This window comes from Bubalus bubalis, chromosome 6 (assembly GCF_019923935.1).
Source record: "Bubalus bubalis isolate 160015118507 breed Murrah chromosome 6, NDDB_SH_1, whole genome shotgun sequence".
Taxonomy (NCBI): Eukaryota; Metazoa; Chordata; class Mammalia; order Artiodactyla; family Bovidae; genus Bubalus; species Bubalus bubalis.
The window spans coordinates 74,432,903-74,440,026 of record NC_059162.1 but is presented as its reverse complement, the minus strand read 5'-3'; positions in this window follow the sequence as shown (position 1 = coordinate 74,440,026).

Here is a 7,124-nt window from a genome sequence, read left to right as displayed (position 1 = left end):
ATGAGGCTACACAGAATAGTCAATAGAAGAGATGCACAGGGCAAGGCACAGAGGGTGAATGGCTGCCATTTCTGAAGCCATTCTTTCTGCCATCTCTCAGCACCTCTCTACGTTCACCAATCTGGATGCTCTCTGAACCCGGCTGTTCATGGGTTTTTAATGAAGATTTCATTACATTGGTGATTGATAATTAACTCAATTTTTAGCCCTTCCCCTTTTCCAGAAAGTTGGGAGATACAGCTAGAAGTTCTCAACTTCTCATCAAAGCTTCATCTTCTTGGCCACCAGCCTTCCTTCTGAAGCTATTTAGGGGACAAGAGTTACTTCATTAGAACAAGAGCCACATCTATTACTCTCTTCAGAATGTTCCAAAGGTTTCAGGGCTGTGTGCCAAGAACCAGAGACAAAGACCACACATATTTCTATAATGCTAGATCACTGTAGAGATTCTATATACCAAAATGTCAAATAACTATCAGAATTGTAGCAAGTAACTGGGACCATTGCATCTAATATAGTCTATTAAAGAATATATTTTTACTGAACATGTGATGCACTGTTCTATGTGACTCAAGCTGTTTTTTAATGAACATTGAACACTTTATGCCTCACTTTTCATCAAGAATGAAAATTAATGTTAAAAAAGAGGTTTCTTGTGACATTTCAATTTTCCTTAAAGTCTGTCAATAGTAAATTGAACTAGTACTTGAGGACAGCCTTCTACAAAGGGATAATTGTTATTTTAAAATTGCCCTTTGAATGCAGGTACAGATTTGGGACATTTGAAAATGAGGGGAGTTATTGTTAGTATATATCATGTGGCCAGCACTGCAATTTCTTATGGTGGAAAAGAGGTATCCTCAGGTCATACTGAGAAGAAAAATGAGTCAAGCCCCAGAGGTCCTTAGCTCTACTCTGAACTAATCCTTAGACAGATGACGCTGGGAATAACTGAGTTATTTCTGCTCATTGCTAGAGTTAAGTAAACAGTTTTCAGAGCTTAACCTTTCCATTCTCGAATTTTCACACCAATAACACACATTGTCTGAACTGATTGTATTGGCTGTTGAAGTGTCAGACTTAATTATTTACATTAGGATGTGAGATGGTATTGAAGGAGAAAATAAATTTACTCCTGTCTGCTTCATTGGCTTAGTTCCAAAACAGAGGCCCTTGCAGGAATGTTTCCTGTCATTGTCAAAATGGGTATACTTGAGAAAATCTGCATACATACATTTCCAAAATAAAATATAATTATGATTACCAAATAAAATGTTATGAAATAACAAAACATTTTAAATGCCTCTCAACATTATTACATGTATTAGTGCACTGCAGTTTGAAGGAATAGGTATAGATGTTCTATTTTTGACACATTATCCAAAGCAAAAGATTAATTTTTCCCCACTCTGAGTGATGAATGTGACTAGAGAGTGAGACTTAAGGTAGTTTGAAGAAAATTCACAAGCCTGGTTTCAGGAAAGCATACCTGATGGCATACAATTTGAGTGGAAAGCCCAGATCTTCAGTTTATCTTCTTTCTCCCTAACAACACACTGGGTCTTTATGACCTTTATTGTCAGAATATGCCTATCTTTTCTTGGGCACAGATTTACAACTGAATCCAGTTAAGTGTTTTTCTTTTCTTTTTTTTTCTCTATTCTCTGAAAAGAGGTGTTGTCAGAGTCGTTTTGACTAAAGCAGTTGGTGCAGCCTGTGATTCCAACTCTCCATGAAAAATTGCTCTTTGGATATTTATTCCAAGACCACAAAGTTTGACTGTTACTATCATTACCTTTTCTGACTCACTCAGTAATTCTATGGAATACTTTGCCCCATTATTACTATTTTAGGAGAGATCAAAACTCATAGAGTGACTTGCCCAAGGCCCCAACTCGTCAATGTCATGGCTCAGTGGTAAAGAATCTGCCTGCCAATACAGGAGATGCAGGAGACTTGGGTTTGATCCCTGGGTCGGGAAGATCCCCTGGAGAAGGGAATGGCTACCCACTCCTGTATTCTTGCCTAGAGAATCCCATGGACAGAGAAGCCTGGTGGCTACAGTCCATGGGGTCACCAAGTTGGACATGACTGAGCACGAACACACAGGGTCAAGTCAGCCCCAGAACCTGAACCCATGGCTTATGAGCTTTCTGACTTTTACAAGTAAGAGACGCCAGTTTTGCTATCATTCAGGAGACCAAGATCCATCCCAGAATGGGGATTATGCAGTCCACTGCATCCCTTCCAAACAACACAAGGCAGGGAAATGAAATAAAATGACATGTAAATCTGCCTGTTATGCCTCTTAGTGAAGATACAATTGAAACCATATAAGGAGTTTGTCTTATACAGTTTTACTTTTTTTGGGTTCATACTAGACAAACTGGTGAGAAGAATTTGATGAAGGGAAGCTTCATATAAACAGAAGTAAAGTCCTGATCACTCACATTCTTCATTCTCTTTTCTTCCCAACTCAGTTCTGGTTCTTGTCTAGTCTTGCTGTCAGGCCGCCTGGAAGCTGGCGCAAGTGAGGCAGAAAACTGGGCTATGTTCCAGTGAGAGAATCTTTTCTGGGTCACTTTCACACATTTTTAAACACAGAAAGCAGGGTTTTTCTGGCCGAGCAAGAAGACTGGTTACTGTCTCATCTTCCTTTAGTATCTCTTTAGACAGGCTCAGCATCTTTCATCTGACAAGACATAGATGGGGTTATTAAATAATAGTTTATCTTTAGGTCAGTTTTACCCACAGTTCATTCTCTGAGATGTTTTTAAAAAATTCATTGTAAAATTCCTTTTTTCTATTGAGATCTCTGTTTGGAATGTCTCTATACATTTCCATAAAAATAGCTAAAATCCCCAAATCCAATTATAGATAATCTGCTGAAATTCAAAGGAAGCACAGTAATATTTATCTTGTGAAGCTGCCACTGTGTGATACTTTGTATGCCCGATTTCAATATTGTTGAACTTTTGGAAAACTGTAGCAACTGTATGAGTGTTTTGCCCTGCTTCATCATGAAAATATATGTCATTCAAGTAAAATATGAATTAGTGACATAAGGTGAGGGTTTTAAGGAAAAATCCCAAGTGACCAAGCTTGTATATTTTAAGAGACTCCATAATATTTTAGAGGACAAGAAGCAACCAAATAACCTGTCACTTAGGCAAATCCAAGTCTGTTTCTGGCCATTTCCACCATTCCAAGAAACTTGTCTTTTCTTGTCTAGTCCCACCCTACATTAACCAGTGTTGCATTTTTCTCCCCTTTTAAATATTTATTTATTTATTTGGCTGCACCAGATCTTAGTTGTTGCATGTGGGATCTAGTTCCCTGACCAGGGATTGAACCTGGGCCCCTGAACTGGGGGCTCAGAGTCCTAGCCACTGGACCAGCAGGGAGATCCCTTAACTAGTATGGCACCCCCTCCAGTACTCTTGCCGGAAAATCCCATGGATAGCGGAGGCTGGTAGGCTGCAGTCCATGGGGTCGCTAAGAGTCCAACACAACTAAGCGACCTCCCTTTCACTTTTCACTTTCATGCATTGGAGAAGGAAATGGCAACCCACTCCAGTGTTCTTGCCTGGAGAATCCCAGGGACTGGGGAGCCTAGTGGGCTGCTGTCTATGGGGTCGCACAGAGTCGGACATGACTGAAGCGACTTAGCAGCAGCAGCAGCAGTGGTACTTTGTAATACACTTCATAAATTAGTTGGATTGCTGACTTCTTAAGGAAAAAAAATGAACATTAAAGGATTCTGATTAAATAATTAAGAACCTGTATTGCTTTCCAAATGAATCTAACCAGAACCCCATTGTGCACTATAGGGGGCTTCCCAGTCTCCTGCATTGGTGGGCAGATTCTTTACCACTGAGCCAGCTGGGAAGCCTGGCAAAATCTTGAGGAGATGCCAAAAGGAACTCCATGAAAGGTTTGTCCCAAAGGAAAAGTCAATAATGATTATAAATAGAGCAGAAAGTGCCACCTAGTGGTCTTTGAGGAAAATACAGGAAATGCACTTTCTACAGTGAAGAGCAGAACTTATTATTATTATTTTTTTCCAAGCTTTTGCGATACACTTGCTTGGTTTTTTCAGTCGCAAGTAACTCATATAGTGCATATCATGACAAAGTACTTGTAATTTCAAACTGCATTTGTCAGATTCTTGTAGATAGTAAGGGCAGAGACACACTCAGGCAGCCTCAAGTGATGAGTTTTTGAAAAGGATACATGCCTAAGAAAGGAGATACAGAAAACTTAATTAGTAGTCCAAACAACCAGATCTTTTCGGGAGTTGGAACCAGGGCTTCCTGTTCAGAAGTTATAGCAGTTCTACTGATCTAAAAAATCACTTTGTTCATCTTGTCATATGAGATGCTTGGGTCATTGTGTCCCACTCTTAACCATCCAGGAGTACACCGTTAGGTATCTATCCTACGTGTAGGGGACCTAAAATTTTATTCCCTGAAGAAATTAAACAGTCGCATTGAAATGATCTCCCTGTGTAAATGCTCACTCCCTTCCGAAGTGAAGTGAAGTCGCTCAGTCGTGTCCGACTCTTTGCAATCCCATGGACTGTAGCCCACAAGGCTTCTCTGTCCATGGGATTTTCCAGGCAAGAATACTGGAGTGGGTTGCCATTTCCTTCTCCAGAGGATCTTCCCGACCCAGGGATCGAAGCCAGGTGTCCTGCATTGTAAGCAAGACGCTTTACCGTCTCAGCCACCAGCGAAGTCTTCACTCCCTTCCAGGTAGCCCCTAAGCAGTGGCTTGCCAGCCTTGGCCCTATCTATGTGATTCTTAACATTTTAGGATCACTTGGAGGGTTTATTAAAACACGATTTCTTCATCTCACCTTTTGAATTTCTGTTTCACTAGGTATGAGTTGAAGCCAGGGAACTTGCCTTTTTAAAATGTTCCCAGATAATGCCTAGAACCATATATTGAGAACCATTCATGTGGATAGTGGGCTTCCCAGGTGGTTCAGGGGTAAAGATCCCGCCTGCAAAGCAGGGGATATGGATTTGATCCTTGGGTCGGGAAGATCCCCTGGAGAAGCAAATGGCTATCCATTCCAGTATTCTTGCCTGAGAAATCCCATGGACAGAGGACCCTGGCAGGCTACAATCGGTGGAGTCACAAAAGAGTTGGACGCGACTGAGAGACTAAAAACAACACCAGCAACATGAACTCGTAATCAGCTTTTTAGAGCCTTTTCCTTACATGTGAATATGCAAAAGAGGATTGCTATATATTTGGGTGTGTGGTGAGGGGGGAGGGGGGCAGCTTCAGCAATGAAAAAGAAAAGTAAAGACAGAAACATGGCAGGAAACAGAAGGCAATTTAAAAGTTTTGAAAAAGTATTACATTCATCCATTCATGCATTCAACCAATCTCTACTGAAGCCAAATAGGTGCCAGAAATTGTTCTAAGAGGTGCTGGGGATATAGCAGTGATATCATCTTCAGAGATTTGAAAAAAATATGACTTTCAACTAAGTGTCTATGCTCAGTAATCCTGTAATTCAAGCAGAGGAATGGAACAAATGTATTTTTAGGTATGCAAAAATGTATCTTCCCTGTAAGATTTATTTCTTTATGAAATTTGATGACAATTATTCTTATTCAGTCACTCGGTCATGTCCAACTCTCTGTAACCCCACGGACTGCAGCACACAAGGCTTCCCTGTCCCTCACTATCTCCTGTAGTTTGCTCAAACTCATGTCCATTGAGTCAGTGATGCCGTCCAACCATCTCATCCTCTGTCGTCCCCTTCTCCTCTTGCCCTCAGTCTTTCCCAGATTAGGGTCTTTCCCAATGAGTTGATTCTTTGCATCAGGTGGCCAAAGTAGTGGAGTTTTAGCTTTAACATTGATCCTTCCAATGAATATTCAGAGTTGATTTCCTTTAAGATTGACTAGTTTGATCTCCTTGCAGACTATGGGACTTTTAAGAGTCTTCTCTAGCACCACAATTTGAAAGCATCAGTTCTTTGGCATTCAGCCTTCTTTATGGCCCAACTCTCACATCCTTATATGACTACTGAAAAAACCATAGCTTTGACTAGATGGACCTTTGTCGGCAAAGTGATGTCTCTGCTTTTTAATACGCTGTCCAGGTTTGTCATAGCTTCTCTTTCAGGGAGCAATCATCTTTTATTTTCATGGCTGTAGTCACCGTCTGCAGTGATTTTGGAGCCCAAGAAAATAAAGTCTGTCACTGTTTCCCCATCTATTTGCCATGAAGTGATGGGACCGGATGCCATGATCTTAGTTTTCTGAATGTTGAGTTTCAAGCCAGCTTTTTCACTCTCTTCTTTTACCTTCATCAAGAGGCTCTTTAGTTCTTCTTCACTTTCTGCCATTAGGGTGGTATCATCTGCTCATCTGAGGTTACTGATATTTCCCTCGGAAAACTTGATTCCAGCTTGTGATTCAATATACTCCAATAAAATGAAGAAATAAACTAATGGGAGGAAGGTTGGGATGCAGGATGTGCAGTCTGCGACAATCCTTAGGATGATAATCATGAAATAAGTCTGAGAAACAGCCTGGCTTACAGCAGGAAAATAGAAGATTCTGAGAGTGAGGTCTTCAGAAAAATAGCGGTTTCGTAGAGGATCTGTTCTATTGAATTTTACGACAGGAGAATTATTATTAAAAGTAAATTTTATGAAGGAAAGAAAAACAATGAGAAACTCAGGAAATCAGTACAGGAAAGGAAATATAATCGCTGTAAAATTCTTGGCTTCAGAAATTCCTAAAAGCGTAAACAGATGTTAATGATTTTAGTGAAACTTTATATAACTGTTGGGAGAAAAAGATGGAGAATAGCTGGAGGGTGGGAGAAGAGAACTAAATACTTGTACATTATAGTTGCACATAAGTAAATTGAAAATAGTTAATTAAGAAATGGCAGCCTGCAGATAATATTTTGAGATTTGATGTGAACTGCCTAAATAAATAGGGCATGAACTTAACAAGTGTTTCCTCTTAGAGTAAGATAGATAAGGGGAAGAGGCAAGGCAGAGATAATTGCTTTTCTTTATGGGTCTTTTTATTCCATTTTATTTTTGAATTATATGTAAGTATTGCTTAGACAAAAATTTAAAATTTGAAAAA